This window comes from Manis javanica, chromosome 6, assembly GCF_040802235.1.
Source record: "Manis javanica isolate MJ-LG chromosome 6, MJ_LKY, whole genome shotgun sequence".
NCBI lineage: Eukaryota > Metazoa > Chordata > Mammalia > Pholidota > Manidae > Manis > Manis javanica.
Genome location: NC_133161.1, coordinates 54269578 through 54290776, shown reverse-complemented (window position 1 = coordinate 54290776; position 21199 = coordinate 54269578). Strand labels below are relative to the sequence as shown.

At 37.8% G+C, this 21199-nt stretch overlaps 1 protein-coding gene across 7 annotated transcripts in view; it reads right to left on the bottom strand.

Annotated features, from left to right (window-relative positions):
• The window catches only part of MACC1 (MET transcriptional regulator MACC1), a 157943-nt gene extending 136984 nt beyond the window's left edge, over positions 1–20959 (bottom strand). For 4 of the 7 annotated variants that reach the window (XM_073238721.1, XM_073238722.1, XM_037021952.2 and 1 more), the window contains exon 1: positions 20448–20895. The gene's annotated coding sequence lies outside the window, so the exon portion shown is untranslated. Of the gene's footprint in view, positions 1–20447 lie in introns of all 7 variants that reach the window. The other 3 variants (XM_073238723.1, XM_073238724.1, XM_073238725.1) reach the window with 3 other exon arrangements.
• Between the last annotated feature and the right edge of the window lie 240 nt (positions 20960–21199).

Genomic DNA, 21199 nt, shown 5'->3' with positions numbered 1-21199 from the left:
AACAAAGCACCAATATTTTATGAATGACTCGCTCAACTTCCTGCCACACCAGCTGCACTAATCTGAACATCCTTTCTTAGTAGACATTTTATCCATATCTGCAAATGACTAGCAATAACACAGCACCAGTTGGATCACGCAGGGTTCCATATGGAAAATTGAGGTCTTTTAAGCAGAGGGTAGTGGAAATCTGGAAAAGCAAAAAGCAGAATGTGAACTAACATAGACACTGAAGCCTTCAGAAAGCAGCTACTACCCCCAAGGCCAGGGAAACAAAGGGAGGAAGAGGTGGCAGAACGCAGAAGCCTGCTTGCTAATGCATTTGTGGGGTGCCTCACGAGATCCTGGAAACACCAAGCAGGACCCCCATGTCAGTTCTTGGACCATGGATGAGGCATCATGTGGTAGATGTTTGGCAGCTGGCGTGAGGGGTGGTGCTCACCAATCTGGAAACACAGCTGGGCCTGTGTTGGTACTGGGACTGCTGACTAGTACCACTGACCTGGAGCCGAAGCTACAAAGGGGCTCCGCTTGCAGGTGCTGGGGCCGAGGTGAACGCCACTGGACAGGGGCTGGGCAGTATGAGGTGGCAGTGTTTTGGAACCAAGGAAGGTGGCACAGAATGAGTCCTGGAACAGCCACAGGATGCCAGAGTGCGTTGTTTTTGATGCTGCAGCTGGAGGCCCAGAGGCTGAAACTAGGAGTTGAGCCATTTACCCCCTCCTTCATTTCTCAGTCTCTTGCCTGGACCTTGAATTGACAAGACCTAAATGGAATCTTGTTGGCAATAAAAACCTGGAAAGGCAATCTGTGGGCTATCAGAACCCTATAGTACACAGAAAAATACAGAAGGACAGAAATGGAGACTGAGGTCAGGCAGACAAATGGCTGGCATATTTCCTGTTTTCTATGCCAATTTTTTGGTAGTATTCATTTAACATAGCTATATCTAAATTTGCTAATGAAAATTTGGCATCTCACTTTTATCTTACAAAAGGAATATAATAATCAATAATTAAGACACAAATAGAAGATGAGGCTATAATGTAATATGTAATATCTAATATATGACCTTAAGTGACCTTACTTAAGCCTTCTATTGAAGAAATTCTGATTTTTCAACTTAATAAAGGCACATTTATTAGGTTTTTGCAAGTTACAAAATGATACCTATTTTTTCTTGCTGTCATGAAGCCATATTAATGTCCTAAACTTTTATAATTCTGTTTAAATTCCAATATATGTTGTTATTGAGGGGATAATTTATGCAAAAAGCAAGCAATTAAGGAAAATACATTAGCCTGGGGTAGATTAAAGATGACCTCTAATTCAATTCTTTGCTATTCCTCTCATTGACATTCCTCTTGAATGTCAAAAGACTGGCCTTAGTGATTTGCTTGACTAAGAAAATGGAGGAAAAGCAATGCACTGGAATTTCCAAGTCTAGATCAAAAAGGCTGTGCAGTCTCTGCCCAGGTCTCCTAGAAAACTTGTTATGGGTGAAACCAGTTGCCATGTAAAAAGTCTGGCTGCCCTGAGGCCACCATGCTGGAAAGGCTACATATAACAAAAAATAGTATTTTTCACATATAGATGTTCTGTTCGACAGTACCCACTAAGCCCTGACCTCTAGTCAACTCCAGCAGGTGCCAGGTGTGAATGTGAGCCATCTGAACCCTCTAGACCAGCCCATCTGCAAGCCAAGAACCACTGTCCATAGCATGAGGAGGAGAAAGCCAACCAACCAATCCTTACTTAAATCTCTCAGTACCAAACTGTGATATAAAACACTTGTTTTGAGCCACTAAGTTTTAGGATAGTTTATTATGTAGCAAGTAATAATGGAACATGGTCTTTCTAATAAGCAAAGACATACACACTAAAGTAAATTGTCCATGTGAAATGTAGCCAGGTGGTACTGGCTAATGTAATTTAAATCACAAAATAGTATTCCATGATGCTTCAAGGATGATGTAGTCTCATGTCTTACTGATGGATGTGCAAGTTATCACATTATTTGGGGGATCGTCTCTGACAATGTGAAGCTGATACAAGTTGAACTCATGGCCCCTCATTGTGATGAATGCCTTCAAGGCACCTGGAGCGACCCTAACAATTTCTGTTTGTAATTTTGCAGCCTTTTTCTCAAGGAGCCCCCTCCTAAGTTGTATACATTTCAGGCCCCACAAAATAGTATCTGTCCCTAAGGAATATACATTAGTAATCATAAAACTCTTTTAGCCCTTCTCAGTAATTTGTATTTTCCCCAAGAAAATAATTTAGGACAGCTAAGTTTATTAAACTTGTTATTAGAGCATTACATATAATAGAAAAATAAAGTGAAAAGAGCCCAAATGATCTGTTATAGATGAATAATTGAATCAATTATAAACTATCAATTCAGGACATAGTTACATCTTTTAAAAAAGTAGCTACAAAGTCTCTAACAACATGAGAAATTGTTAATAGTATGTCTAAGTGAAAAAGCTAACCTTGAAAGTTTATATAAACTGTGATTGCAAGCATAAAAATGTAGGTTACAGGTGAAACATGGAAACAAATTCAGAGAAGTTAAAATAGCTAAGTTGAGGTGATGGTCCTAAGATGTACTTCATCTTTAATTTTTTTTCTATTCATTTCTCTTCTAAACTGCATACATCACAGTCATTGATAAGTGATGCATATTCTCTCAGAAATCAGTTTCTGAGGTTTGACGAGATGTCCTGTAAAAGCTGCCGCTACAGTAAGGGAATTGCTATATTGCTCAAAGGTAAGGAAAGCAGGCCTGGTAGCAGAGGGCCACTCCTCACTTCTTTGCAAAATGTAATGTGGAAAATTAACGTCATTAGGAAGGTAAACTTAGACTCTTGTGGAAGTTTGGCTTCTTTCTATTCCCCTGTGAGTGTTAAAGTAAAACTGTCAGGAGCCAGAAATCAGAGAGCTGACAATGTTCACCACCCCTGCATCTGCCGTCTTTACACAGGATGCGCCTGTACACACACACACACACACACCTTCAAAATGATGTATTTAAAGAAAACATTAGCTGTTATACTGAATTTTTGGATATTGTAGAGTGGTAGACCAGAAATATCAAGATCTGGAGGCTAGTTCTGGGTTTGCAGCCAGCCAGTTATAGGACCTGTGTGACTCCTTGCTTGCTGGGCACACATAAAGTGGAGGGATTTTCAGGATGAACAAGACCCCATCATCTGACTCTTCACAAATGAGATGGGGTCCATTTATAAAGCAGGGAACTTGTGACCCCACACTGCTGAGTGGGTTCTGTCTTTTTTGCATCACAGTTTTAGATCATTGAATTTTAGGTGATAAAATTTCAGCTGATGGAAAGAACTGAAAAGGAGTCCAGGCTCTGACGCGCAGGTCAGTGGTGGCACAGGCAGGGAACCAAGCTCTCCTCTTCTCCCAACCTAGAAAACAGTACGACCAAGTGATGCCCTCTCCCATGTTCTTTCTTCTCAGTTTTTATTAGAAATGCAGGGAGAGACATTTTAATCCAGCCCTATGACAGCAGTACAAAGAGCCTCTGAAGCAGGCCTCATTCTTCATTCTTTTCACTGGATCCTTGGAAGCTGACACCCGATTCACCCAGGTGTTGGTGAACACCAGCCTAACCTCTGGGCTCCTCTGGCTGAGGTCCAGTGGGCAACTCTGAGAGCAAGGCCGTGCCAGGAACTTTATTTCCACACAAAACATCATTTTGCCATCTTCAAGAACAATAAGGAAAGGCTGCCTTCCAGATATGTCCTCAGCATGTGAATTTAAAGTGCTTACTGCATAGTTTCTATCAAAAGCCATGCTGACACTCAAAGGGGCTCTGTGAACCAGCACAGTACATGGTTCTTCCAGTCTTACCCTAAATCAAATCCACTCAAAAGGCAGCTTTAAAGGAAAGTATTTGCTTCAGCCTCCTATCAAAACGGCCTTTGCAGAAAGATAACTTAGAACTACTTCCTTGGTTTTTACTTGTGGTAAAGATGAGATGTGAAATTTCCTATTTGAAACTTTATATTTTTGTAGAACTGTAATGGGGGAACTTGCCCATTATGTTATTGTATAAAGCCATGTATAGTGAATTATGCTCAGCGGTTGGGAACAGGAGAAGTACCTTCCTCCTAATCTTCATGTTTTGTCTTATTAAAAAAAACAGTACTTCTCATGCTTTAAGTTTTTCCTTGGCTGCTAGAGAAGCTTAGGCTGAGTTTTTGCACATTTGTAGTAACTTCCTATATTCCTGTTTTTTGTTTATTTGTTTAATATAATGAATCTCTTCCCTTAACCCACCATACCTTGTCATTATTATATGAGGCTTAGTTTTTATCATTAATTTTTTTATTTTATTGTATATATATTTTTGTGATTAGGTACTTCAAGTTATATTGGGGAAAGGCAGTGTATAAACATATAATAACATTATTATATGTATATGTGTGCATGTGCTGGAGGCAATGTATATTATTATTTATTATCATAGAAAACATATCTTTAGAACTGAAAAGACCTTAGGAATAATTTAGTTGAATGGTTTCAAAGATAATTCTCTCTGTGGAGAACCTATTTCTTCAAGTGAAATATGTCAAAAACTTAAAGAAATAGAGTTGTAAAATAAATAAATAAAAGCAAAGTTCATCTGGTTGAAAGGTAAGGGGACAAAAGCCCACTGCCCTCACGTTGCTAGATGCCCTTCCACTGTAATGAGGAGCTCTGGAGTCACCCCACAGAACTCGTGGTTTTCCATGGCACACATTTAAGTACTATTGATCAGCTTCCGCTGCCTTATGAATATAGAAACTGAGGCTTTGAAGTTGTGAGTGCTCTAAAAACACTTACCTAGGTGGTGATAGATTAATATCAGATCTCAGGTTCCCTGATTTCCAGATGTTTATTTTTGTCACAAGAAGGTCAATCCTAATATTGGCTTAAAATTAAAATTGTTGTGTTTGAAAGGCTTGAGTGATTTTGGATTTGGTTAAAAATTAAAGAGAGCCTGAGATTTTCTTAAACTCAACAAGGCAGCAAACACTATTTTCTCTCTTCAACTCTCCTCCCAGGTCCATCCAACACAGGGCTGCTCTCTTCTTTTCAGGTTTGCCTTCAAATGGTTCGGCTTCTTGCCTCTTCCCTATACAGACAAAATGGATCTAAATTTTTGACCCTCTGAGTAAAGAATCATGCGGCCCTGTGTTATTTTGTATATTAAATAAGCACAGCTAAGACAAAGATTCTGTGGAATCTCTGTGACAACTTGTTTTTCTTTCTTGGTCATTTTAAAATGTTGAACTGATTTCGATTTTAAACATCATACATATCAAACTATTTGCCCATTTAGTAAAACCTGCACATGTTCTTGGGTGCCCACTATCAATGAACTGAAGAATTAACTAATTTGGGAGTATGGCTTATTTTACATGTGTCTCCAGATGAAAACCAAGAAAGTAGAGTGTAATTTCGTTATGCACTAGGCTTCAGACAAACTTTGGGTATATCATGGAAAATTTAAAAAGCCATATTTGAGCTGCAAAGTTAAAAGTCATGGTTCTTCACACTCAATTTCAGATGAAACAGAAAAGTTTTAATCCAATTTTGATCATCTAATAGTAGACTTAATACGATGGCTTTTAGGAGAAATGCTCCCAAAGCTACCAGTTATTTTCTTTTTTCATTTCTATTCCTCACAATATATAGGCTTATGTTGTCCAGAAGACTATATAGGCAATTTCATTTATAGAAATATTTGTTTAATAAAACCATTTCAGCATAAACAATATCAAAGGTCATAAGAAGAGAATACCGCTCTAAAGTGGTGAAGCCCTGAAACAGTCAAACCATGAGGGCAGACGATCTTCTAATTACCACATGACTTATCCAGGTAAAGGAGGGAGTAATAGGAAGGTAGGAAGTTTGGTGTTAGCAAAGAAACCTCAAGAACTACCTACATCAGAAGTTCCTGAGGGCATGGGACACCCAGGGCATGGAGGAGGGTGGCAGGAAGAGAAGCAAACCATTGCCAAAAAGACATTGATGGAAACCATGTCTCATTCCTTTTCCCAGGACTGGGAAAAACCTGGCACTAATTAGACTTGTGCCTAAGTAAAGTCCCAGGGACTTTTCTGAACCAGAATTAGGCACTGGATCCAAATGCAGCATGAGAGATCAAGAAGGATAAGGAACAAAACATATCATCCTAGTTTAGGATGTAAACAATGAACAAGATTGCCAGAGACTAGAGTTTAATGGATGTTAGTCTCTGAGTGGGCATCGGTGGATAAAAGGGGGTCAGTTGACCAATGTAAACATTTAAGCCTTATCCAGACAAGAAAGCATTTTGTCCCGGTTCCACACTTTGATTATTCAATTTGATAAGCTCCTGAGGTCTGCCCCTGGTCCTGGCCTCCATTCTGGGGTTCTATTTTTATGTTTATTTATTCAGATCTCAGCCTCATTTTTTATCTCTCCAGTTCTCTTCTAATGAAGTTAAGATTTTTATGAAGGTTTCCAATTTGTAAGTCAAATTTCATATATAATCCAACTAATTCAATCAGAAGAATAAATCCCATACACACCAAGCAGCCTTGATACAGAACAAATCCTTCAAATGAAAAACAAAATGGGACTAAAAAATAATATTCTGAAATGGCAACACAATGAAGGGTTCATGAAAAAGAGAGATTTATAAGGACCCACTAAGTCCTTTGTCCACATAAGTTTGATGATGAGACTTGCAGAGAGAGTCTTTGCTAAATTATTAAATATTCTTAAACACTTTTAAAAATTCAAAGTCCTCTATAAATACTAGATCTTGTGTGAGTTATTATTCTGCTGGCAGTAAGAAGGGAGGATGGTAATAATAGTAATTTGGATTTATGGAGGGCCTGTTATCTTAGACACTTGTATTTTGAATGCCAGCTTATTAATTCTCAGGACTATCTACAGAGAAAAGTATCCGATGCTGTTAGCTCTTTTTGCAGATAAGAAATAAAGACATAGATTATGTAGTTTATACAGGGCTTGTGCAAGAAGGCTGGGAGTAGAAGGGAAAATCCTTAGCTATGAAGGTGGGAATGTGGTATACAGATAAAAAGTTGGCAGATTTGACCTTGTCCTGTCAGTTTCAAGGAAAAAATAGGCACCATCCTAGACAAAGCTATCTGAGGCCAAAGGGAATTACCCAGAGAAGGGACCTGGGGGTGGGGGTGGAGTGTCAGAGGCAGAAGCTCAACCCAGGAAATAATCGGTAAAGGATGGAGGTGAAGGCCTTGGCTTGCGGTGCTCAACACAATGGACGCTCTGGCATCCTCGTGGCCTGAAGCCATCCTCCTGCTCCAGCACCACTTGCCCCCACACACCCTCCAGGGAGATCATCACATAATTATCAGGAAGCAATCATGTCAGACCTGCTGTGAAATAAAGATTAGAATGAAGGGATAAGTATAATTGCTCAAATGAAATAGGAAGCACACAGTGACAACAGAGCACTTCACAACATGAGAATGAAACACCAAAATGAATGAAGAGGAACTCACAGAGGTGAGTCAAGGGTACATAAAGTGTCATTCAAAAAGAATACTGCAGAATCTACTTTGAAGCTTTGCCACCTTCTTTTAGTATTTAGCACTTAATATTTTAAAAATAAATCTTATTTTTATCTTAAAACAATGCTTAAAATAAATTTAAAAATAAGAAACACTAAATGTTCTATAAACTGAATTAATAAGGAAGTTGTAAATTATATGTATTTTCATAAAGGAAAAAAGCCTTGTAAGAGTTTTAAAGCAATTGCAATTTAGCCACCTCCTATGCAATTATTAGCAAGACAGAGAATAAAGGAAAGCAAGTGGCAGTACCATTTGCATGTACACACACACACATGCATACACACACATACACTCATTTAAAAGATTAATAGACATGGACAGCTACAGATAAACATAAAAATACATCTTCTATTGACAAACACTACTGAGTTATATTTCAAAATAATAATAATAAAAACCAAAGAAAAAACACTATGACATCCAAGAAAAGAAGAGGTTATTGAGAGACCTTTGCTATCAACATTGTCAGTTAATTTATTGATCATAACAACAAGTCCTGGAATTGAAAGTAAGTCGTTGTCAAACTGGAACAGGCAAAAGTGCATAGGTTAATTACAGGGAATTTCAACTTTAGGAAACCGCCAGACTCAACTCAGGACAAGATCAAGCCCTATAATTGCATAAGAAGGGAGCTGAAGCAATGCTCTCAACCATCAGAACCTCATTTCCTTTTTGCCTGAGCCAGGAGAAATATTCCCATTGACGCATAGTGAAGTTTCTAAGACATCTCTTGCCATTCTAACCTAGAAACATGAGTGCTCCCCAATACTGCATGTTTACAAGAGCCAAGCAATATTTTCATGCCCATGCCATTTCTAAGCAGAGTGGATATTCAGTGAAAACACCCAGATACAACATACTGGCCAACATCCATTCTTATAGGTCATTGTCTGTGTCACATCCATTTTTAACATTTTTCATTTCACTCCGCATCCAGGAAAGTGTCAACCTAAGCCTACCCAGGTAGTTGTTCATCTCCTTTCTAAAGTCATCAGAGACGATTGGGTATTATTTGGCAGGATGGATTTCTATTTTTATGTTTATTTATTTCAAAATATATATTCTAAAGAGAGAGATGTGGCACTATAGTACCAATATTGATGAATAAAATATAAAGTGACCTTGATGGGTACTGGTCAGACCCAGAGGAAGGTTGACACAGTTTGCAGTGATCACAAAAGAGAAAGACGAAAATAGTAGCCAGGATCAAGAAATTCAGGAGGACAGGAGAGGCCTTTCAGCCTATCTGCTCCAAGGTATCCTGTAATGTTTATTAAATGAATTCTGAAGATTGAGCTATTTGAGTTCAAATACCAGCTCCATACTAGAGTTGTAGGGAGAGGAAAGGCAGAGAGTGCCTCAGGTAAAAGGAAAAAGCAGCAAGTAGTTCAGAAAGGTGGGCCACAGCGGTGGGCCAGGGGCAGAGACAGGAGACCGGGGAAGTGGTGAGAGGAAAGGCTGCTGGGGCCATCAGGGGCTTGTTGTGAATGGCTTTAGAAGACATCCTGAGGAACTTGAACTTCAGCCCCCCCTGAAAAAGAAGACACAGAGTTTATATTAAGGGAATGGCAAGATCCCATTTATAATTTACATCTTAGAAAGACAGAAAGTAAAAGGTGGAGCAGAACTGGAGTTTGGGAGAGGTGGCCGTGGCCAAACTAGGAAAGTGGTCATGAGAATGGAGAGAAGTGGCAGAGCCCAACTCACTTCTTGTCTTGCACCCCTGAGCTCCCTAGCACTGCAAGTCACCCCTAGAAGTTTGGCATTTAAGATGTCCTTAGATTCCATTTTTGAGCTTCAGCTCCCAAGGACAAGTCCATGCCCCAGTTGGACCTCTCTGGCCTCCCGTAAAGGAAGGGTTGGCAGGGAGGGAGGGTTTCATACATTACTTTCTTACTTTTAATTATCTTAATTTTCTTTAATTGCTCTTGCATTTCCTTTCCTCATACAACAGCTATCTCCCACACCACTAGATGTCTAGTGTGAAGCAATAGTTTATTGGCTTTTTAAAAGACATTTTTCAAAGCAACACATAGCAAATTAAGTTTCAAATGATCTACACATACCCAAGTCAGTGAGTAGTGTTTTAGAAACCATACAGAAGTGAAGGGATAATACAGGTAAGTTCCCTTGTTTCGCATTTTGCTATTGCTACTGAAACGATTACTATTTATTCAGTCTTTTAGTTGAATCTGCCTCTGATGAATTTTATGGGTTGTAAAATGGGAGGTATTAGAAATTAGAAACAAGACTATTTTCCACCAATAGCAATGATACAGAGATGGGCAAAGCCTCCTTTCCTTAGGGATTTCTAGATTTCACAATATTCCCCAGGTATTTTTAAAAAGTAGACTGAAACCCATTTTATATTTTATACTTGCTTTGAGGGTCAACAAATGTGGTTTAGAAGAAAGAAAATGGGACCCAGCATCAAAGAACTCAATCAAGTTTCTGAACCTCTCTGATCTTCTATTTTTTTCATCTATTAAGTCGGAAGAATAATTATACCTTTGCCACCATGTTTTTTGAGAATTAAATGGTTTAATGTCTGTGGTAAAGACCAAAAATTCTATGATTTGGGAAATATTCTCTATGTACTGTGTCAAAGCAGGTAATCAAATTGCCATATGTAGCTGTTGCACACTTAAAGTGAGTGCAGTGAGGAAATGAATTTTTAATTTTAGTTAGTTTAAAATTTAAAAGACATATGTAGCTAGTGATTACCATATTGGAAAGTATAGATCTAGAGTACGATTTTAGTTTCAATTATTCTTACCGCAAATTAATTTACTCTGCTCTGGAAATTCTTAGATGAATATATTGTCCTTGTTTAAAAATGTTTATCTTGTATGTAGGCAAAATAGGTATGTAACCATTTGAAATACAATCTGTGAGATGAATCAGAATTGCAATTGTATTTTCATCCACTACTTTCCTTTTAAATTGTATTCATTGAGAGGAGTTTTTTCCAATACCACTGGTGAAAATTCCCCAGTTGGCCCCGTGTCTCTTCTGGTCACCCTTAGTCTTAAAGAAAATGCTGTGGTTACTTTAAGTTGCAAAATGCAGTTTTGATTCATAAATTAAAATGCCCCATCCACTATTTCCATCAGCACACCATTCTCCATTCTCTTTTTCTGCTTCATTTCTGTTCTCAACAGGAATCCAATTTGCAAGTTCCTGTTATGAACGCCTCCAAAGCTGGAGAACAGGGAAGGAAAGGGAGAAATAGAACGTATTTACTCTACTGGTATGACTGGAAGCTGGTTTTGCCTCCACATTGTTTAGTGCCGATACTGTGCGTGTGCAGACACTGCGCAAGTGAGCTTTGGGGGAATCCGCTAATGAAGTTTATGATTGCACCACTTGAGAAGTGAGCAATGTACCTAATTCTTCTGTCAGCTCTGCCTCCCTCAGCTCTGGTTTCCTGGCAGGAAAACACATCAAGCTTCCCAGGAGTGAGCAATGAAGCCACTTCCTCTAATCTTGAGGTAAAAAAGTACCGTCTCTCATTTCTACCCCTCTGCACTGGGTGAGCTCTCTGAAAATCATTCTCATAAAACCCGCTGTGTTTTTTTTCCTTTAAGTTTCTTCATAACCTAGAAACGGGTGAGGAGCTCAAAAACTATGAAAATATTGCCAACTGGGATTTTAGTCAGTATCTCTTTTTGGTATCTAAAATCAGTTGTCTTAGAATCCTAGTCAAATTTTCCAATTTAATATCCTGTTACTGTGCAAAAAATGATTGCTGCAGCTGTGTTAATCATAGTTAAAGACTGGAAATTACATAAAAATCATCACTAGAAGACCAATAAGTACATTTTGGCATATCCATAGTCATTGTGGTAAAAAAAAAAAAGTGATATCTTTATATGCAAAGATATTGGTCAATCACCAAACTATATTAAGTAAAAAAATGAAGAGCACCAGACACTCCATATGCTTAGGGTATTTCCTCCTGGAAGAACTCAAAAGAACCTGACTGCCGTGCGGTGCTCCCAAGGAGAGGATTCACGGCTGAGAAACCGGAAACCTGGTGTGTCAGCTTGCTTTTCATTTTCCATGCTTTTATATTATATGAATTTTTTATTGTAAAAACTACTTTAAAATTTTCTTTAGTATCTTTGGAGACATATTTGGATACATATTAAAGCCTCTATTCATTGCTTAATTTTTAAAATACTATTTTCAAGTCTTTCCATTTGCCATAAAGTCTCTAATACCATTTATTTCCAGCCCTGACATTCTGACATAGTTGCATGTAAATCCTAGTCCAAGTGAAACGTACTTCCCAAATATGTATAATGTCAACTTTTGGAAACCTGAATGAAACGTCAAAGGTGGAATAAATGAGTCTATATTTTTCAGTAAATAGAAGAGTGCTAGCAAACAGACTTTCTTTTCCCTGGAAATACAGACAAATAGTTTGGATAACATAATGTAAGTTTGTGAGCTCCATGTAAATATGGAGGAATGAACTTCTACACCTGGAAAATGATGCTTGCTTGATTCTTGATATTAAAAAACAAGTAACATTTTTCACTGTATTTTCAGTTTACTAAAATTATCCAAAAAAAGCATGGCCCAGGAGACTTGCTCTTTTTCAATTAGCAAAGAATAAAGAGATTCCCCCTAGTTTCTTGGTCTAAGGATCTAGAATTAAATTTAGGCTATAGGTATCAGGAGAAAGTTTCAGCAAATTTAAAGTAATGGACATATGAATTGATATGTGAATAAATACACTTTGTTCAGAATGGCAAAAAATAAAAATGGGGAGAGAAAACTGCATAAAGTTTTACATTTGATAGATTTTCACAAGGTCAAAACTGGCTGGTACGTAGTAATATAAGCTTGGCCATAAAATATTTTCTGTAACTTCAGACAGAAAGAGAAATTGAAAGCTATGTTACAGAATTAAACAAAGTTAAGTAATTCCATACAAAAAGAAAAACAAATTGAGAAGAAAATAATAACTAAATCACAATAAATATTCTAAAAATGTGTTTTCCCGGAGAAAGCAGGAGCTGGAGGAAGCCGGATCTCAAAGGCCTTCCTTTGTCCTCTCCCTGCTTGCACTGCCTGTAGCTGGCCAGGTCATGACCTTGCCTTCCAGACACTCAGGCCTCCTCTGCTTTCTCAGTTAATATCTTAGAGGTTTCCCTACTGCTGCTTCCATCATTCATTCATTCCCTGGTTTCTTCGGGGCTCCACCTATCACCTCTTTATTTAAATATTCCCCACATTTTTCTTGTTCTTCTCACATTGGGTCATCTCTTTGAGTTATTTAAGCCTTCCTCAAGCTTCCAAATCCCACTGTTATGGGAAAATCGCAGTGATCTTTGTCTCTAACCTAGATTTCTGCCCTGAGCTGAGGAGCTGGTAACACCCACCTTTAGAAGTTCTCCATGTGAATGCTGCCATACCTTTATCCAATAAGCCCATAAATACCCCAAATCAATATATCCAAGGCAAAACTCATCTCTCCTACTTATTTTCAGCAACAAAAATGCTTCTTTCTTTTCCTGAACTCTGCCTTTGTTGATGGATTCACAATCTTCTCTGTCATAGCCAGTTAAAGCCCTTCTGAAGTCCATCCTCTCTCTCACACATCACATCCACCTACTGACAGGTCCTATTGCCACAGTTTCTGATCAGGGCCACGGCCACTGCCCTAGGTTAGTCCTTATCTCCCTTCCAGAGCTTCAGTCCCCACTTCACTGCACTAGTCTTCCACCTTCTCATCTCTTCCTTAAGCCATTCTACCCACTGCCACTAAAGTCACCTTGTTGAAACACAGGTCTAGTTATGGCACCTGAGTGCGTGTCCCTGCCACTCTACTAGAACTGCTCAGGACAGAACTTCCAGCAAAATTTAAAGAACACCTTTCATTTTTACTAGGCCTCACTGTGACATGGACACTTTTAATATCTAGCTCCTCAGGAAGTTCTCCTTTGTCTTCACTCACTCTGCCCTCCCTTGGGTTTCCTCCTATTTCCCTGGCCTCTCTTCCTCAGTCTCCACTATGGCTCTTTCTTCCCCTGATGAAGCCTGAATGTGATTGTGTCAGAGGGCCCTACCAAGAGCCCCATGCTCTTCTCATGGTGCTGTCCTTAAACCTCTGGGGGGTCCCACCCACACCCATGACTGTAGCTACACTGAGGGACTGCTGTCACCACCTATTCATCTCCAACCCATTTGCACTCCTGATTCCAGACTTGTCCAACTACTTAAGCAATTTCTCCATGTGGATGGTCACAGGCATGTCACAGTCCACTAGCCTCAACTGAATTCACCTATCCTTCCTCCCAAACCTGCTTCTCCTGTCTTCCCTGTCTAAGAGAACAAAACACCACCATCCACTCAGTTACCTATGTCAGAAATGGGGAGGTAATCTCCAATCAAGTTCACCCCATTTCTGTCCCCCTGTCACTGTCCCTAATTCACTAATTTCTCCAAAATTAATATTTCTAAAGCCTTCTGCCACATTCCATCACTAATATGACTTCATCTGTGTAGGCTCTCTTTTTTTCTCACCTAGACTTCAGCAATAAATCCTACCTGATCTACTGCCTCTAATCTTTTTTCACAGTATGTGAAGAATGATCTTTCTAAAATTCAAGTCCCAGTAATTCAATTTCTTGTTAAATATCGAAAGGCTTTCTTTCTCTTGTATGATATGGTCAGAAGTTTTAGTGGGTATTATAACCTATAATTCAAAACTTTATCTTTAAAATAATCAGTATGTCCTAAGATTTTTGTACAATAACGTTCAATGTCACACTATTTATAATAGCAAATACTAGAAGAAAAACATATTGTCAAGACTAGAGGAGTGGTTAAATTATAATGTCACATATAAATGAGCAATTTAAAGTTACAGAAAAATATATAATGATATGGAAATGTGTAGCATATTGTTAAATAAACTAAATGATCATATAACACTTTTTGTAAATTATTCATTCTTAGTATCTATAATAGGCATAAAAAGACTACTAGGATATATACACAAATCTTAAAAATGTACATCCTCATTAAGTATGATTGTGGTTCTTGAGTTTTTCTACAGTGAACATGCAATACGTCTGAAATCAGAAAAAAAAATGCTGTTTCATAAAAGACTAAATGTGGTAGTCAAATTTCTTCAAGCAATTTCCTTTACCCCAAAAAGCATCTTGGCCTGTCTCCCACCATTGTGCTCCCTGTCCCTCACTACACTTACCAACCTGAAGCAGGCATCTCTAGCCCATGCAAACTCCTGCCTTACTTCTCGCATTGTATTATCAATTTTATATATCTGTCACTTCTGTAATATGAGCTCCCTCACCCCTATATGCCCAGCATTAAGCAAAGCACAGGTAGAATAAATGTTTACTGAATAAATAAGTGAAAAATGCCATTCACTCACAGTGACTCACATTGATTCCTCACTGCCTTCAGAATGAAGCGCACACTCCTTAGGCTAATATTTGAAAATCCTTCATAATTAGAAGTAACCTATCTTTTCAGTCTTATTCTCTTCATGTTTTTGCTCCCATTTCCCCAAAGACTACATCTCCAAGCACACCTGTATCCCAGAACTTAGCTCAGTGCCTCACACATAACAGATAGATGTGCAGGAATTATTTGTTGAGTTAACGACTAGGTAAATTAACTTTACTAAATATACCTTGTACTTTCCACTTCCTCATATTTTCCAAAAAAGCTACTCCCTCCATATTTGCTTCTTCAACTTCCCTTCTTTTGTGTCTGAGGCTCAATAAAGTTCAATCACCTGTAGGAATCATTTTCCAATCTTTCTAGGTAAAATTAAATTCTCCCAACTACAAATATAGCACTCATTTGAGACTTCTCATTACTTAGCTATGCTCTTTTAATGCTATATAAGTATTAACTAGATTCTGAACCTTTGAAAGTTAAGAATCATGATACGTTGGTGCCTCTCTCCCAGTCTGTTCCCACCTGTTCTTTCTCACCTGTTTTGGCCGAAATAAACTGACTAAACACAAAATGTACCACCCTTACATACTATTAATATAATACTTCTGTGAATCAGTTTTCCACCCTTAAAATTGGTATAATATTATTATTTGCCCCAAAATTATTAAATAAAATGTAATTAAGTGTTTAGGACAGTATTTGGCATGTAGTAAGCATTCAATGGTATAAATAGTTACTATCAATATTATTATTGTTAATATAGTTAACACTAAAGCAGATGTCTGTTAAATGGACAAGTCAGTCAATATCTCATATCATAGGCTGAGAAAAAAGGAAGTTGATTTGAGATCAAGTTTTGCACTATATTTTAGAGATTGGAGTGTTCCAAACATATTTGAGACTTCCAGACATCACAAGAGTCTGCTTTTCAGTCATCCAGAGAGATCATTTAATTAGAACATCTGAGATACACAAGTGTGTTGAGAATATGAAGAAACAGGAACTCTCATTCATTTTGGCTAGGAATATAATGTGGTATAAATATCTTGGAAAGCAATTTATTATTATCTCATAAAATTAAAGATGCATATGCCTAGGGCTCAGTAAATTGATTCCTAGAATATTCACGAGAGTAATTCTTACATTTGGACACACTGGCATATGTAAAAATATTTATTGTAGTGCTGTTGATGACAGAAAAAAACTGGACAGCTATGAATAAGTGGTGTTACAAGAATCAACACAGATTGATTTCAAAAACTCAATGCTGAGACAAAAAACCAAGTTGCAGATGAGTACTTCATTGTTTATATGAAATTTTTAAACATTCAAAACAATATTATATACAGTTTATGGATATATTCACATAGCAGTGGAAAGAATAAAAACATAAAAATAAAAATAAAAATAGATAAGAGAACACAAACATACAGTGGAGAGAAAATCTACAAAGCAAGGATCATAGGAACCTTTGAGGTGATAAAGAGAGGATTAGGATCAGGCATAACATCACATTTTTTCTAATTTATAATTAATTTGTTAAGGTGGGAGATGAGTACACATTTGTTTTATGATGTTTATCTATCTTTAAATATCTACTATGTATTGTATGTATAGGGAAACATCTAAATTAAGTGCTTTTCCTAATGGAAGGAGAAGACAAAATTGCACTTTACCATTCCTGGATATTAAACTGGTGACTATTCTCCTGGCTAAAGATGAAGATGTTTTTGTTTATTCTGAGAAAGGACCCTATAGAGACCCTTGACTCATCTCGAGCAGAGCAGTGGCTACAGTAATCAAGAGAGAACTCCCAAGAGAAATAAAATCTTGGCAGGAGACAGCTGACCTGCTCTTCCTTCTTCCCGTAGCTAGAAACCTGAGGATTCTCTTCCTTCCTCCTGGGTGGGCCAGAAGGAAGAGCAGGGCCAAACTGCACCTTAATGAGGGAGGTGCTTGCTGTCTCCATGTCTCTGGCCAACTCTCGTGGCTCTCTAGAATTTCAATCCCATGTGATTAACAATGCAGTTTCCCTTTCCATCGGAAGGTCAGCTCATCTCAGCATCAAAGCAACTGAAGTACAAAGGATCATTTCCCCTCCGAGAATTAACTTCTCTGTTGTCTCAATGTTACTGTCATTCTCTCAGGCCACCAAACTTAACAATTAAGAGCATCTTGGCAGTCATCTAATTATTGTTGTTATTACTTAATTTTCATTATTTTAACAATTTTCCCATCCCTTTCTTCTTCTCCATTTTTATTCCCATCACCTGTTATTTATTCATGCTTAGATTATTAAAACCTATTTCCAAAACCCTCTCTCTCCATTCATGTCCTGTGCTCTAAGCCACCTATATGCCATTCCTTGGGTAATCTTACTAAAGCACAGTTTTCAACATGTTGTCCCTGGGTCAGGACCCTTTTGAACACTACCATCTAGAAGCTGAAGTCCAAATCCCTTTTAAAGCTTCCAAAATCAACCTTATTCCAGCACCACTGTCCAAAACTTCCAGGATATCCTCCATAAAACGGTCAATATCCTTCCTTTATAGCTAGACTAAAACGCTATTCAATTTGACTTCCTAATTTTTGTACTTAACATACCTTTACTTAAATGGTTCCCAAACTCCAGGTCTTCTGGCACTGCTTCATGATTTTTGCATTACCAAGTACCATCTGAACCAATTTTACTTAACAGTCTCTGTAAATCCACTCTCCTTTTAGCTCAGATTAAGTCTTTTAAAAGCAAATTTCTATCAGCACTATAAATGGAAAAACTACTATCTATTGGAATCAATAGGAGATAACTATAAAAATAAATGTTACTCTAAAAAGTTATAAGTAAATACCTTTTGCTTGCTAAAATCATTAAGCCTGCTACTTAATCTATTGTTCTTATAAAGGAGGATTAAACAAGTATTAGAAGATTTTAAACAACAACATATCAACAACAAAAAACCTTGCTCTTGAAGGATTGAAAGTAATTTGAAACTATACTAACCTTCTCACTATATAACTCAATGTGATTGAATGTCTAGTCCATATATTGCCTAAAATAATTTCACCCTCACAAAGTAATTGCTCTAGGTGAGATACTTTTCATCTTTTTCTGATTTCAACTCTGCACATCCTCCCAGGCCTGGTTAAAGCTCTACCACTTCCCAGAGTGTCCTCTGGATATTCAGTAAACCATGACCTCCCCTTGCCCTGGCATCCTTGGTATGTGTCTCTTCATTCCACCCTGCTTTTGACAAACTAACATACAAGTTTTCGAGTTTATTTTTCTGGTTGATAACAATTCAAGCAAAGATTTATGGAAGCTTCTTTGTAATCTCCTGATACTAAGCATCAAACCTTGTAAGAAGTGAGAATTAACCAACAGTGATGACAGAAATGACATGTGTGATGGATTATCAGCACTGCCCCCCATTAGCTATTTATGAATATAGCACATATGTCCTCTAGTCAACCAGAATCCCCTCCAGGGCTGTGTCTCATTCACAGTCGAACCCCAAAGCCTGCCCAGTGGGAGAACATTGCAGGACTGCTAGTAGTTTTTAAATGAATAAACGACACTTCTTGGAGAAGGTAGACCATATAGATGGCATTCAACAGCAAGAACAACAAAGTTGCCCTTCTGGGTAGTGTCCTGTGTTTATCAAGTGCTTCCACAGCTTCCCTTCTCCTGCGTTTTCATTCTAATGCTACCCCTGAACTTGCTGGCATAGCTCCTGAGGGGGTTACATTTATATGGTATCTCATGGCAAAACTGAACATCCATCACAGATACTGGTTGTTACTGAAATTGATACTATTGAAAGTGTTTGATTATCACCAAATATGATAGGGAATACTTAGTATTTATAGACAGCTAGGCATGAGTGTGGTCTTACAAGAAAATATTTTCCAAAAATTCAACAATGACATGCTTTCATGTTTAAAATCAATTTAATTCCAAATTGTCCTCCGTCCTTCAAATCATCTAATACATTTTAATATAACTTGGGATTTAACAGATCCTGTTCTGATTTTCTTTATTATCTCTAAGACATAGACACATAAAAATAACCTGTTTATAAATTAGCTAGAGGGAAAGTAAAAAAAACTAGAAGAAATAATATATTTGAGTTATATCTAAAGTTTTCAAGTTAGTTGTAACTAATTGTTATAACTGCATAGTTCCTAGATTCCATACTTTACCCACAAAAGCATCTTAAACATCACTATTATGAATTAGAGATAATCACATAATTAAGTTATGGAGGATATAAAAAGAATTTCACTAAGGTAGAGACAACTTTAAGAATGTATCAGAAATTCATCATTATCACCATTAATTACTGTTATGTAAAAATAAGACACTAACAACATCAGTCCTGGAATCAGACCCATAAAAATGGACTTACACATTTCTTAAGGATTCAGAGACATTTTAATAAGTGGGAGGCACCAGAATTTTCACTGCATGCTCTTTGATGTGTTTTTTTAAAGGTGGTAAAAAATACATAATATAAAATTTCTCTTCTTAACCACTGTAAGTGTGCAGTTCGATAGTGTTAAGTATATTTATATTGTGTCAACCACTCTTCAGAACATTTCCAAATTGCAAAACTGAAACTCTGTACCCATTAAACATTTCCCATCCCTCTCTGCAACATCTGACAACTACCATTCCACTTTCTATTTCTATGAATCTGATTATTCTCTATACCACATGTAGGTGGAATCATACAGTATTTTTTGTCTCTTTAATTTGTTTTTGAAGCTGAATTGAAACTTAATTAGGAAAAAGGCAAGTTTATCCTCCATCAGTTATTGTCCACTCATTTAGTACAATGCACTATGCTAATTTCACTCTATAACCCAGTGAGGGAGGTTTTAAAGCCACTTTAGAAATGAGGAAACTGAGGCTCCACCAGGTGAAACATCTTGCTAAAAGCTCACACACACATCTAATAAGCAGCAGGGCAACCGAGTCCAACTTTATCTGACTTTAATGCCCAGTCTTTTCAACATACCTATCTCCCTGTTGAAATATTTCACATCTTAGAATAATTTCAACCATCTACATATCTGAAGCAAGTGAGAGTACATTTTTGTGTTTGTTTTTTACATTTGACTCTGAATGTTGCATGTCTTCCTCCTCTTTTAGACATTATTTTATGCCATGCCATGTCTCAAGGTATTATTCTATTCTAGGTTTTAAAGTTTATTCTAAACAATGTCCCACAAACCCACAGAATATCAATGACCTTCCTTTTTATCCTTTCCAAGCAGGGCTTGGAATAGAAGAAGCATTTAGTTTGTTCAATTGTTTTGGAAATGACAGTTTCCTAGTGTGCACCATATATCAAAAGGAAAAAGGATATTAATGTTTTAAAAATAACTTACAGTTGTGGAAATGAGCCCCATCTTCTTTAGTTCGGGAACATTATTTTAGTGAATGGAAATCATTCTACCGAAACCAAAGACTCATCCAAACACGCCTTTCTCTGTGTGCTGTACTTCAACTGCTGCTTCCTGAGCCTCCTGGGACTAAAAGTCCTCTTGGTGTGGCTCCAAGGTTGCCTAACCACTAACTGTGCCAGACAAGAGAACTACAATGCCCATAATTCAGACTCCTCACCTGAAACCAGGAGAAGAGAGTGGGTGGCTACAGTTTCACCCTGAGAAGAAAGGGTATATAGATGGTGGGAAAAAATCAGGTGGGTATATCTAACAACATTTTGTAAATAGGGACCTATTTCCATAAAGAGAAACAAAAGCAGTTTGATGTTTGCCAAAGAATTAGAAGGCTCCCTAGGTGCTGGCGAGAACTAAGAAACTTCATGCAAACAAATCCTCATGCAGCAGTGGAACCTGCCCCACCAGATTCTCTCTCAGTGATTCAGAGCTGAGCATGCGTTGCTGCCCCAAGGAGCAGGTGAACAATGACTTCCCAGGAGAGGCCTGACAGCCTCTGGGTCCTCCTGCATCAGCACTATGGCTGTCATTCAAAGACGCTACTGGTACGATGGGGACCTTTTACCCCTCATCTTCCAAAATACCCTGGATTTTTTTTAATGTGAAAGTTTGAGCAACATGGAAGCTCATTGACATTTCCTTCCATTTTCCTCTCCCTTTCCTGATTTTTGTGTTTTTCT